Consider the following 15,629-nt stretch of genomic DNA (forward strand, 5'->3'; position numbering starts at 1 on the left):
CCAAGTGATAGAACATAAGGAGGAAGTACAATTAAATTCTATTATTCTACTAGGAATAATATAGAGATCATTTGGACAATGGTTTCATTGGTCTTAACCTTGAAACTATTTGCGCAATGGGTCTAGCTATCTTCCACAACTCCTAATAGGGTTGACACAACTTCTAATAGGGTTGGAATCTCCTAACATGGATTGAAAGTCTCCTAATAGGGTCTGATATGTATTGAATGTTGTTATAAACTCCTAACAGGGTGCATCCTCTAACAAGGAATATTTATATTAGTACATCATCTTGTGGGTACCATCCCCACTGAGGTTTTCCCTCTGATCAAGGGTTTCCCTAGTTAACATATCTAGAGCTATTGTGTATGAGTATCTTGTTGCAGTTTATGATTATATTACTCATATGGTTAAGTTTTTTTAAAGTTGACAATTGTGGTATTAGTTGGATAACTAATTTCCCCCCGTCTCAGTTATATTGGTGGACTATATATTCTAACAATTGGTATCAGAGCATCGGGTCCTTGAAGGAAAAGCTTAACATCTTTGGGAGATCATGGCAAGAAAAGATAGTCCAAAGTTAGATAGAGAAAATTTCATCTCAATGAAGATGGACATTCTTGGTGAGTTTTCAGATATGTGAAAAGATCTGAGCATTGAGTTTCCTGATCTAGAATCCTTTTGTTGCATACAAAAGAATAGAAGCGCATATGAATAAGACATGAAGATTCAAGAAGGAATTGATCTACTTATGAAAAGAGAACCATAAGGTATGCATTTTTTTATTTGTTGAACATGTAAAGAGTTAGGTCATTTTTCATCAAGATGTCCTATGAGAGCAAGAAAATCTAGATAGAGTTCACTTTCTGATGAAGTCATGAAACCTTTAATGGTTAAGAAAGAGAAAGAAAAAGAAGAGCTAGCTCTAGTAACTATTGTTGAAGAAGATAATTCTAGAATTGTTAGACAAAATGCAAAAGTTTTCTTTTAGACTAACAAGGATTTGTAGAATGATGTATTAACTATTGAGCAAAGAGGAGAGTAGAGATTTGAATGTAGAGACGAGATAAGAGTTGAGATGTCAACTCCTACCCCTAATAGGAATTTGACAAAGAATCACCCTCTAGAGCAGATAATTGGAAGAAAAGACAAAGGTGTGATGACAAGAAACATAGTTAATGAAGAGATATGTTTGATTTCTCAAGTTGAACCTAAGAGTGCAAATGAAACATGTAAAGATGATCATTGGATTCAAGAAATGAAGGAAAAATTAGATGAGATTGTGAAGAATGAAACATGGGAGTTAGTTCCTAGACCTAAAGATAAGAATGTGATAGGAAACAAATGGGTATTCAGAAACAAGATGAATGAGCAAGGTGAAGTTGTGAAGAACAAGGCTAGATTTGTATGCAAGGGATATTCAAAGCAAGAATACATAGAATATGAGGAGACATATGCATCTATAGCTAGAATGGAAGCAGTAAGAATGTTCTTGGCTTATGCGGCGAATAAGAAGTTCAAGGTATATTAGATGGATGTTAAATTAGCCTTCCTGAATGGAGAGCTTGAAGAAGAGGTATATATTGAGCAACCTGAAGGTTTTCCTCTGACAGAAGAAAAAAACATGGTATGCAAACTAAAGAAATCTTTTATATGGTCTGAAGCAAGCACCTAGAACTTGGTATGCAAGGTTGGACAACTATTTGGCAAAGTTTGGTTTTGCCAAAGGTACAACATATAGTAAGTTATATTTGAAAGAAATTGAGAATGGTTTGCTGATAATAGTAATATTTGTTGATGACATCATATTTGGAGGAAATGATGAAACAAGTGATAAGTTTTTTGAAGAAATGAAGAATGAGTTTGAAATGAGCATGCATGATAGGAGAAACAAAGTTTTTCCTAGGATTGTAGATTGTGCAAAATAGTGATGGAATTTTCATTTCACAAGCTAAGGACTTGAAGGGCTTTTTGAAGAGATTTCGATTGGAAAGTTGTAAGCTAGTTGGTACACCTATGATAACTAGTCACAAGTTATCTAGCAAAGATGAGACACCTACAGTTGAGTAGAAGAAGTACATATCCATGATTGGAGGTTTGCAATATTTGAGTCATATCATACCAGATATAGAAAATGCAGTTGGGATTGTAACTAGATTTCAAGATGATCCTAAGGAATATCATTATGTAGCAGTAAAGAGGATATTCAAATACTTGAAAGGAACATCTGGCTATGGAATCTGATATGATAGATCAAGTGACTTCATTCTATGTGCATATACTGATGCAGATTGGGCAGGCAATATGGATGACAAAAAAAGCACTAGTGGTGGAGAGTTTTTTCTCAGAGGAAGATTGGTTTCTTGGCTAAGAAAGAAACAAGATTTTATGTCTCAGAGTATGTTGCAGCAACAAATAACTGTAACCAAATGATGTGGATGAAACAAATATTGAAGGATATTATAATTGAGTTTGTAGAGCCTGTTATCATTTATTGTGATAACACAAGTACAATGAGTATGTCTAAGAATGCTGTATTGCATTCTAAGACTAAGCATATATCTATTAAGTATCATGTGTTGAGAGAGAAAGCAACAAAAATGGAGATCAGATTAGAGTATGTGAGTACTAAAGATTAGATTGTATATATCTTTACGAAGCCCTTACCTAAAGATACATTTGAGTACTTGAGAGGTATGCTTGGGGTTATGCCCCTGCCTACTTCTAAGTAGATGATGCAATAAGTGCATCAATCCAGTGGTACAAAGCACTATTGTTAGACTGGATTGAATGCCGATGCTTCTTGTATGGGGGAGTATCTATAATGAGTAGAGTCATTGAGGAATCTTGGTATCTAGTCTTGAACAATGTCTTTGGACACTTGAGTTGGTTGAAGACTTGGAGAAGTAAATTGATATAATGAGGATTTTGCCATTGATGTCAAAGGGGCATAAAATATGCATAAAAAATGTCTCCTAAGTATGTATGGGGCTAGTGCATGGAAAACTCTACCTTATTAGGGAGGTTTAGAAAGATTCATGTAAAGGAGGAATATCTCTATGCGAGAAATATGTATTGCGAGTTGTTTACTATGAATAATTGTTGCCGATCCTAAAGAAGAAGAGGATTTCAAATTTGATTAATGAAGAGGATTGGAGAAGATGGGAACAACAACAACAATAATAGAGTACTATTCTGGTATTCTTGGATCTTAGATATTTTTCATCTATGTTTCCATCAATACAAAAGGGGGAGATTGTTAGCATGAATGCTGATGATATTACCTTGGGGGAGTATCCCAAACATTAGAGAGTATTGACATGTTGCATTCATGACTTTGTTTGTCATTGATGTCAACATAGCAGTAAGTCTGTGAAGTTTGATAGAGTAATAGAGAGAGATTGTATTTGTAAGGAAAAGGTTGTTCTTGTCCAGTGATGTGCGGTCATGGACATGTTTAGTATAATGTCTTGATGACGTGGTTCAATGCGCATCACGTAAGTCAAAGATGTACAAAAGTTGTACCTAATTTACAGGGAACAGTATAGAAACATAGTATTAGGAAAGCAGTTCCTGATGTTTGTTCGCTATCTTACATCTAAGATGCAAAGAAGAGATGCACAGTCATTAGGTGAAAAAGGAAAATCTTTTGTTGATGTCAGCAAGTGCACAAGCCCTAGTATCGCATGTGTGAAGTTTTGTATAGACTATGAGCTAACAGTGCTATGGTAATTGTAATCAATTAATTATCTTATTATAACTAATTAGGAAAGCCTCAAGGATGATTCAAGGAATTATTTTGATGATATGGTATAAAGGAAAGATGTTTTCCTTGTTTTTAAGAAGTATCCATTATTGTATGAAGTGCAAAGTGCAAAAAATGAGTAGAGTGTTTACTAAATGCGAGTAAGTGATCCAAGGGATTATTGGATGTGAGATTTGTGATCTGGTTACAAGATCAGAAGTAGCAAAGGTCTAGTTGACATGAAAAAAGGAGGAAGTAAAATTCATTTCTATTATTCTGCAAGGAATAATACAAATATCATTTGGACAATGGGTTCATTGGTCTTAACCTTGAAGCTCTTTGGGTAATAGGTCCAATTGTCTTCCACAACTCCTAATAGGGATTCAAAGTTTCCTAATAGGTACTGATATGTACTGAATGTTGGTATAGACTCCTAATAGGGTCCATACTTTAACAAGAATTATTTACATTAGTACATCATCTTCTGGGTGCCATCCTCACTAGGGTTTTCCCAATGATCAAGGGTTTCCCTAGTTAACATATCTGGTGTTATTGTGTATGAGAATCTTTGCTCCTGAATTTCATTAGTGTATAAGTATGATTTCATAATTACATTCAATTTAAATTCATATTTAAATGCTTTACATGTATTTCAAGTTCTTAATAAAAGTGTAAATATTTGTGAAAACTACCCTGTTTTGATTCACCCCCCTCTCAGAACACCCATCTCTTCCGATAACTAACCCCATAGGTTAACACAATATTGTCCAATTTCCACTATTCCTCATATATAAGGAATTGGTTATCACAAGTATGTTCATTTCATTTCAATAAAAAAATATCATTCATAAATATATTCAACTATTGTATTTCTCATATCTACCATACCCTTATGTCATAATAACATATTTAATAAACTTGGGATCAATAATAATAATATTCCATACTTCGGTGAGGTGGCTCAAATGGTGGTGGCACAGTACAAGGCAAGAGAATCCCCAAAGGAGATGCCCTAGCCCCCAACAAATGATCACACAATGGAATACAAATAATAATACCAAGAATTAGATCCACATAAATTCTAATTCTTAGAATACAATCATAAGATTTACATCCAAGATGCCTTGTTGTGAGGCCTTTTGGGTTACAACCAAATACATAACCAATTACAATAGTAATTCTAAAAGACCTTGCAAGATCCAACCACTAGCTAACCCAAACCCACAATCTAGTAGAAAACCCCAAGAAGAATCTAAACTTGTGCTCACAAGCCACCAAGCAACCTTCTTGTTTTCCCAAGCCCACACTTAGCTACTAACTTTGCTTAACTTTTCTCCTCTTAGCTACTCCATGCTCAATCAATAATGCCTCTAGACTCCATAAGACCCTCTACTTATACTAAACCAAGCCACAATTCAGCCTAGAATAATATACATTAAATAAACACTCACATTAAATAGACCCTCAAGCCATAAATCACCTTGGAAACAAACATTAAATACATGAAATAATTTAATACTTAGGTAATGCCCCAAGTTTACAAAGCATAACTAACTCATATTACATCATAAGAGTACGCACACTTAGACATAGGTCCACGTTCCATCCAACTATCCAAATCCAAGAGCACACACATAAAATCCCTCAAATTGGAGCTCATGAATACAATCTGCAAAGTCTGTCAGCAAATCAAGAATAGAAGACGAACATTCACTAAAATGTCTCTAACTCCAAGATGATAACTCCAAAATCTACGCGAACTTAGGACAAGGTTTCCCAATATGTATCAAACATAACCCCAACCACATGAACCATGACTCCAAAACTCCAAGCTCAAAACCCCTATAACTAGTTTTGGTTTCTGCCTTGCTGGATGCTCTTGCACTGGTAAACCTATTTTTGCACCTGCAACTTGAAACTTTGCAACCTAAAGAATTCATTGGAGAATGTACTCTGAAATCTTTCTTGCAAAATCAACTTGCAATGATGACTTAATAAAATAATAGTGTTTAATGATCCATTAATTCAAAAATCTCGTTGATAAAGTTCCACACATGTTTGGCTTGCATAAGTACAACATTCATGTCTTTTCCACTTGAAACTCACAAAATTTTCTTTTTACTTTCCAAGATATCCTAACAACAATCATCTTGCTTTTTCACATGCTTATCTGGCTACCCTTCCCAAAATTGCGATGACCATTAATGCAATTGAAACCTTTTCACCATTTCAAGGCACAACCTAGACACCTCCTATGATTTGGCAAATAATCACTATTTTGCACAGGACCTCAATTATGCTCTCTAAAACCTCAAAAATTGCTAAATCATGAGCACCTGACAAGATCCCTAGCGAAATCTTGAAAATTCACCATTTCATAAGCCACATCATGCTTTTCTTTTGAAATCATGACTTCACATCACCCATATGAAACTTCTTTTGAAATAGAAAAATCATGTTTTCGGACCATATTCTAATTGCTCTTTGCGATATGGCCAAATTTCTCCATTTTGCACCACCCTTCATACTATGCTTGTGAAGTTTTGATTTTTTTTGTTTTTCTAATCTTTTACATCCACCCTTCTAAAATAGTGAAAATCCACCTTCATGAGATTTTGATGCCAAATTTAGGAAAAAATTGAGGGTTCCATCAATGGCTCTTTTTCGGATGCATATTTCTTCTAAATATGGTGAGAATCCAACTATCTCTAGGACAATAAAGACAAAGGAGAAAAAAAGGAAGTTAAAAAAATAAAAATTAAAGGATCCATCCAAACTAGGAGAAGAAGGGTTTAAGGAACTATGGATGCACATGGAATTCCTAAGTGCTTCCATCTATCTCCTATGGGAAATACAAATTTTCTCCTACCTTGTCAGAGATAACAAAAGGGCCTAGCCATAAGGCATCAAATTTTCCATGCTTGCCTTTGTCCTAATCTTTGACATTCCATTTAAGAACCCAATCTCCAACTTTAAATGATCTCTTAGTTGATTTCTTATCGAGAAGGAATTTGATCTATTTCTACTATTCACTATTATTCTCTAATGCTAATCTTCTAATCTCATCCAACTCAATCAATGCATTTATGCTTTCTTCCAGAAAATTAGTATCCTCAAGCCATTCCTCTATCATATACTTGTATATTGGCAATACATTATTTAGTGGGAGTCTGGCTTCTTTACCATAAATATGATTAAAAGGGAAAAATCTTGTTGACTTCATTATAATTTGGTCAACCCACACTGCCAAATTCAATTTAGTGTCCTACTACTTGATTCTACTTCATCATTTCCTTGCGGGTGATATGGAGAAGAATATGAAGTAACTTTATCATATTTATGGAAAAATTTAGAGAATTCATCTGATCTAAAGAACATATCGTTATCCATAATAAGCTTGTGGGGAACTCCAAACCTGGTTATAATATTCTCCATCAAAAGCTTGATCACAACTTTTCTAGTAGATTGCTTTGTAGGTATAGCTTCTACCCACCTAGTAAAGTAATCAATAGCCACAAGAATCCAACTATACCCTCCCCTTGACTTATTAGTGATTTCTCTTATAAATTCAATCCTCCACATCCGAAAAGGATCTTGAGTTTGTAAGGTCATTAAAGGAAGGGATCTATTATATTTCAATTTTCTAGAGAACTTCAGACATGCTTCACATTTTTTGGCATAAGCATGACAATCCTTGAATATATAGGGCTAGTAATATCCCACATACAAAATATCATGGGTTGTAGTCTTGGTTGGAAGGTGATGTCTAAAAAGTCCTTCATTGAACATTTTCAAGGTAACCTCTGCTTGATATGTATCTATAAAGAGAAGTAATACACCATCTTTATTTGTCGAATAAAGATCACATTGGATTAAAACATATTTTGATGCTTGAAATTTATAGTCCTATTATAATTTTCACCCATATTGTCATGAATTTTCATGTGTCTCAAATAATAAATAACTTCTTTATACTAGGGACAATGTTTAGTACTAACAATTATATCCTCAAGGGTCACTTGATTCACTTGCACTGTCTCTAAGTTAGCATCAACCATAAGTTTTTCCAAGCCTTGGCCTCTTACCAATTTTGAGATTTGAACATTTATGTTAAATTCTTGAATTTGATTGATCCACCCACATCTCCTTCATGTATTTTATGTCTATCTAAAGATATATTTAACATAAGAATTTGGTACACATGCAATCACTTCAGCATCATCTAGATATGGTCTAAAGAATTTGATAACTTTCACCAATACATATGCTTGTTTTTCATTTATTTCATAATTCAATTCAAAACTTTACAAACTATTTGCTAAAGAATGCAATTCATTGTTCATCTCCCTTGTTATTCTTCTGCAATATTACAATAACTATTGTATGATATGAGGTAAAATAAAATAGCTAAAAGGGTTTCTTAAAATCAGGATCCTTTCACACTGGTGCTTCCTTAATTTCCTTTTTCATGTAAGAGAAATATTGTAGTGCTTCATCATCCCACACAACCTTAGTTCATTTCTTTAACATTTTGGAAATAGGTTTGACTCTCTCTACAAAATTTGAAACAAATCTTAATATTGTCAATTGCTTCTACTCTTTTAGGGCCTATCCTAACTCTATCCTTAAATGCAACGTGTTCAAGGAGTTTCCCTTTTGTGGCTCCAAATTGACACTTCTTTAGGTTCAAAGACACTCCATATTCAAGGGCTCTTCTAAATTTTTTCTCTAAATAGTTGCAATGATCCTCTATCTTTTTGAATAATTATTGAGGTTATCCTAGTATACCACAAGAATGAAGTCAATTTAATGTAAAAAAAAAACATTCATAGATCTTTGAAAGGTAGCCCCTACATTGGTTAAACTGAAGGGCATCCTTGCATATACATATGTTCCCCATGGAGTGGTAAAAGTAGTCTTATATTTCTCTGATTCTTTCACTTTGACCTAGTTGTAACCTAAGAAACCATCCATCATAGAAATAAGTTCATTCACTGTTACCTTTTTTAATAATGCCTCCATGTTGGGAAGAGCATAAATGTCTTTTAATGATAAATTGACACATAATATAATATCCAAATTCTTCTTTCTTATAGGGACAAGATTGGAAACACATCTAGAGTGTCTAATAGGTTTAATGATTCTTGCATCTCTCATCTTAATAAAATCCTTTTTCATTTTTTGTGCCAACATTGGGTTAATAGGCCTCTACTTCTATTTGAAAGGCTTAGCATCTAGCTTCAAAAGTATTTCATGTTGGAACAAATCATCTTTATAAGCTTTTAGTTCATCATAAGACCATGCAAATATATGACTATATTTTCTGAATAAAGAGATGAGGTTTGATCTAACCTTAGGAGTCAACCTTTTACCAATAAATATTTCCTTTAGGAAATTTTCATTCCCAAGACTAACTTTCTCAATTTATTTTGGTATAGCAATAAGCTTATTAGTTTTGATATTCTCACATTCATCAGAAATCCTTTCCAATGCCACTAATCCTTTGGGTGTTTTATTAGATTTTAGTTGAAGAATTTCTTCTCCAAGCAAGGTCTGTTTATCATCACAATTCTCACAAAACCATTCCAACCAATACTTTGATCCAATTAATGTCCTTCACATGTTAGATATTCTAGAAAATCACTATCATCATAAAAAACTTGCCAATTATGCACATTGTCTAGTATAGATGGCCTATTTTTCATTTCAACCTACATAATCTCTTCCAATAAAATTTTAATTTTCTTGATGGATAGGTTATCCATCATATTAGCTAATTTTTTTTCATTCTTATCACTCCATTTTATTGAAAATACATCAAAAAAATTGAGTAACTCCCGAACATAGTTTCTATATTGCTTCAATCTTGAATTCTTAGTGGTAAACTAACTTCTAATATGAGACATTGTCAATTCAAAATCTCCAAAGACTGATAGAATTTTAATCTTTTGCATTTTATCCATTTTTAATCCTAATATCAATTCTTCATATTCAACAATGTTATTAGTGCATTCAAAATTTAACAAGAAGGAATATCTAAAGATCTTACCAGAGGGAGATGCAAGGATAACTCCCACACCATTACATTCCCTACTACAAGATCCATCAAAATACATTTTCCATATTTCATTACTCTCTTCTTGCATTAAAAAATTCATTATATTTACTAATGCACTGAATTGGTTTACTTGACCTTATCTTGAAATTGTGTATATTAGTTTGACATAAATTGACTCCATAACTAGGACTGGACATTTCCACCACATATGTTAATATTGGTTCCCTATTAATTATGACATATCATCCACTCATAGGGATAGTTGCATAAGATAATTCTAATTGGATATGTCCTCTAACCAAGTTGGACCATTGTCTTATAAGTAACATACCATAATAAGCTAGTATTTCCACCATAATGACATCCATCTTGTATGACACAATAGAACATGAGAGAAACTTGACCTCAATTCCCTTCACAATTCCCACTAATGGTACTGACCAATTATCCATTGCATATCACTTCCCATAAGGTGTGTCCAAAGTTAAACCCAATTCTTTCATGACATCAACAAGCATAATGTTCACATCAACGCCCGAATCTATCATACAATTTCTCAACAATATATTTTTAATTAACAAAGAAAGATAAAAAGGGCCCACATGTGGTGAGTTCTCACTAATATTCATCCCAAGAAAAATAACCAATGTACATCATTGACATTTTTTCCCTCTTGAATTATCCTCCTTGTTCAATTTAGATACGAAATGTAAAACTTATTTTCCATACTCAGGGATCTTGGCAATTTCAAAGAAAGGAATTGGAATTTTTACTTGAGACAAAGCATTCAAAATAAATGAGTTAGCACTTACCAATTTCTTACCTCTTGTTTTCTTTTCGAGAGGATTTACCTTCATTTGTTTCTTATTTAGTATTTCCTTCTCCTTATCCTTTTTGTGAAAATCTATCTGTGGCATGTTGGCACTTACTCCTGGTAATTTCTATTTTTAGTATTTATATTCTTTTTTGTCAAATGATAACTGCTTTTGGCTTGCTCCACTACTCCAATGGTATAAGCTTTTCTTTCTTCCTCAGTTGACTACCTTACCCTTGAATTTTTCATTTTTATTAGAGAAAACTTGTCATAAACATTGTTGCCGTACCCTCATCAATTTAACATTAGGAATATACTCATCTTCTAAAGAATCATCATCTCCTCAAAGTGGTTTTGATGAAAGAGTGTTAATGGTTGGTTGCTCTTTCTATTGTTCTTTCTCTTCCAAGACACTATGAGCAATTAGACATTGATCAGGAGCATGTGGCAATTTAAAAATTTCACAACAAGGACCATTTTCCACAAATTATTGTTTCTCTTTAGAGGGTCTGGGGTTTCATTGTTCCTTATGGGTTTTCCATCTTTCCAACTTTTATTGTATGACATATCTTGCAATCTCAACTTCTAGGGTCTGTCATTTCTGTTAGATCTAAAAGCTTGATTTTTATTTTTCTTAACCTGTAAATCTTTGATCATATTCGACAACTTACAATTTTATCCTCATCTTTACCTTGTTTTGAGGCTTTGGGATTGAACAACCTAGGTTGTTCTCTCTTTCCAATCTTACCATAAGCCTTCCTATCATTTTCAATGGTCGTTGCCACCTTGAAAGCTTCTTGTAATGTATTGTGTGTATGCCACCTTATCTCATAGTTAATTTTACTATCAAAGACACTTAGGTAGAAATTTATCAGAAAATAATCCATTGGTCAAATATCTCTTAGTATCCTACTCAAAACTTTATTAAACCTATTATTGAAATTAACCACTGATTCATTGGAATTATTTTTTATTACAGTTAATTCATGAGAAGAAAAATATGTATCACTATGATCCCTAAATTATTCAATAAATAAATGCACAAACTCATGCCAAATAGAAATAGAACCATCAAGGATTCCTCTATACAACTCAACAACATCATTAGTCTGGAACTGTACAAACAATTTCATGAACACATCCTCATGGTTTTCTTCTAATTCTTGAATGGTATTTTTTAAGTTAATAACATGTGCTTTAGCAGATTGAGTTTCCTCTTTAGAGAATTTAGGGATTGAAATCCTCAACTCATTTGTTATAGGATTTGGGTATCCTTTAATTCCTATGAAATAAAGCTACCTATACCTTTCAATCACCATAGGAGGTTTGGCCCCTTTTCCTATATTTAGTTGATGTTCATTTTGCCCCCTCTGATTATTCACTACATTTTTCTGATTGTTCTAAAAATTATTCCTAGTGTTGTTCACAATTCTATTTATACCATTACAATTTCTATTATTATGACATTCATTTCTCTTAGTTTGATCTTGTCTCCAATGCCCACTAGTTTCCCTCCTTTTGATGTGAATTATTGAAAATTAAATCCTTATTCTTATGCGGTGGGTTATATTTTGATGACTTACCATCTTCCTGGTTCTTGTTGTCACCAAATTTCTTAGGAGTAACAATCTTATTCCTAGTGTTGTTCACAATTTTGCCCCCTCTAATTATTCACTACATTCACTACAATGGTGTTGATTTTTCCCCCTTTGATTATTCACTACATTTTGTTGATTGTTCTAAAAATTATTCCTCGTGTTGTTCACAATTCTATTTATACCATTATGATTTCTATTATTATGACATTCATTTCCCTTATTTTGATCTTGTCTCCAATACCCACTACTTTCCTCCCTTCTACTTCTTTCATACAAAGGGTTTTTATGTGAATTATTGAAGATGAAATTCTTATTCTTATGAGGTGGGTTATATTTTGATGACTTACTGCCTTCCTAGTTCTATTTGTCACCGACTTTCTTAGGAGTAATGATCTTATTTCATTTTATGCCAATCTTTTCAAACATCTTGCTAGGAACCTACCTTAAAACCTTGGCTGCCTTCTTGGGTGGATGCTACACAATATCTAGAAGGCTACATCTAATTTATTAGTGTCTTCTTCATTTTCTTCTTTGTCTTCTTCTCCCACTTCATCTTAAACTTTGTAAGTTTTTGGCTGATTTTCATCATCAAGAGTTCTCATATTATAGAATGGATTTTTTCTCCCTTTTTGAAGTCTTAATCCCATTTTTCTCACCATCTTCAATGAAAGGCCTATTTTCCCTATCAACAAGTCTCTTGTACCCTATATACAACATGTCAAATGATTGGTTCTTTTTTCTTTTAGTTCTTTTCTTTGGAGCCCAATCTAGAAACTCTTTCCCTACGTGGATAGACATCCTACATCCCCACATACACTCTATAGACAAATGCTTATAAGTTTCCTTTCTTTAAAAATGAAAAGGTCTGATCATTCACAAAATTTTACATAGAATTTCCACTTCTATCTTGAGGAAATATTTTAGCAAATTATCTAGGCTTCTCCCTTTAGCATAGTACACTTCAAAACAAAAAAAAAAATCACTTCTTTTGGTCTGCAAAACTGAAAACTCTAGGTAACCTCACAATAGAAATTGTGAGCAACTCTCCCCAATAGAGTCACCAATCTGTCAGTTCCTCAAATTATTGGTTGAAAAACCTTTGAGCCTTGCTTGCTCAATACTGGGTAGTTCAACATAAAATTTTCAATTACTAGGATTGATGCTTAATGATCAATTCATCTTGACTTGAGGATCTGTCAACCTATGCAGGCATACCTTATGAAAATTGATTTAAATCTTACTTTTGCAGATTTGTTAACTGATGTTCTTGATATTGAAAGTTATTCTCAAGGAGATATCAAAATTCTAAATGTGTATAATGCCATAATGTGTATCTTATGATTTTAAAATTCACAAAACTTGAGTACAATAGAGAAATCCACCAACTTCAATTAAGAACAACCCTTATTGAATTAAATCAGACCAATTCCTTATTTCAAATGGACAAAATAAAGTCAGATTAGTATCAACCTCAAGATGATCAAAACATTTCAGAGACTATATACACATACCATCAATCACCAGATAGAGAAAATTAACACAAAACCCTAGTTCAATTATTTTTAACTTCAAACTCAGAAGAGCATTTGAGAAAAAAGAACAATGCTTGTGGTTTTTGATTATCAAGATATGCTTGTGGTTTTTGATTATCAAGATATATCTTGATAATCAAAAACCACAAGCATTGTTCTTTTTTCTCAAATGCTCTTCTGAGTTTGAAGTTAAAAATAATTGAACTAGGGTTTTGTGTTAATTTTCTCTATCTGGTGATTGATGGTATGTGTATATAGTCTCTGAAATGTTTTGATGATCTTGAGGTTGATACTAATCTAACTTTATTTTGTCCATTTGAAATAAGGAATTGGTCTGATTTAATTCAATAAGGGTTGTTCTTAATTGAAGTTGGTGGAGTTCTCTATTGTACTCAAGTGTTGTGAATTTTAAAATCATAAGATACACATTATGGCATTATACACATTTAGAATTTTGATATCTCTTTGAGAATAACTTTCAATATTTAATTTATCAATGGAAATATGAATTTGAGAGGACAATCTACTTAGTACAAATGAGGATTATTTTGCAAAATTTCTAGAAGAGAAAACGAATTATTTTATTAATTTAAAAAAAGGTGTACAATTGAATCATGACTGGTTGCAATATCTACTCAAAATATGCATATATCATATGTTTCTACACTATGCCATTGTTTTGTGCATATATCTTTTGCTATATTCAATCTATATCCTATCATAGGGTCCCAGTACCTCTTTTTATAGAAAATGAATAGGTTCAAAAAAAGCTTCAGACCCTTCAAAAATAACTAAATACAACTAATTGCAACTAGTCACAAAATATTTACAATTAGAAAAAGAGATATTTTCATGATCATTAAGGAAGAAAGCCACATAACATGTCCAACATGTCATTCAAGTAGGCATGATCACCTGGCTAATCTCCTTACTCTTCTACCATCTACTTAATTTCTAACCTTTTCTTCTTCCAACTTGAGCTCATGGAAGTCACTCACATAACTAGCATAATTTTTTCTGATATCCCATATGGCCACATACATGCTGTTGATAATGTCATATTGGCCTTCTTCTTCAAGAGAAAGATTTGGCTATGTAACTAGTTTTATTTCTTTCCCTACTAGATGCTCTTGCATTGGTAATCTTATTTTCACACCTACAACTTGGAACTTTGCAACCTAAAGAATTCGCTAGAGAATGTACTCTGAAATCTTGCTTGCAAAATCAACTTGTAATAATGGCTTAATAAAACAATAGTATTTAATGAGCCATTAATTTAAAAATTATGTCAATAAAATTTGACACCTATTTGGCTTGTGTATGTATAATATATATGTCTTTTCCAATTAAAACTTGCTAAAATTTCTTTTTACTGCCCAAGATATCTCGAAGATGGTCATCTTGCATTTTCACATGCTTATCTGACTACCCCTTTTGAAACTAAAATATCTATTAATGCATTTAAAACCTTTTCTTCATTTTGAGGTACATCTGAGACACCTCATACGATTTGGTGAAGAATTGTCATTTCACGTATGACCTTACTCATGCTCTCAGAAACCTAAAAATTACTGAATCATGAGCACCTGACAACATCCCTTCCAAAATCCTAAGAAATTACCATTTCTCAAGCCACATCATCTTTTTCTTTTGAAATCATGATTTCACATCACCCATATGAAACTTATTCTGAAATAGCAAAAATCATGTTTTTAGACCATATCCTAATTGCTCTTTTTGATCTAGCAAAATTTCACCATTTCACACCACCCTTCATGCCGTGCTTGCGAAGTTCCAATTTTGGTTGTTTCATTGACCTCTACACTATTGAAATAGAAAAAATCCACCTTGATGAGTTTTTGATGCCAAACTTAGGAAATTT

Source organism: Cupressus sempervirens, chromosome 8, assembly GCF_028749045.1.
Source record: "Cupressus sempervirens isolate cs-2001-9-10 chromosome 8, ASM2874904v1, whole genome shotgun sequence".
NCBI classification, from domain to species: Eukaryota; Viridiplantae; Streptophyta; class Pinopsida; order Cupressales; family Cupressaceae; genus Cupressus; species Cupressus sempervirens.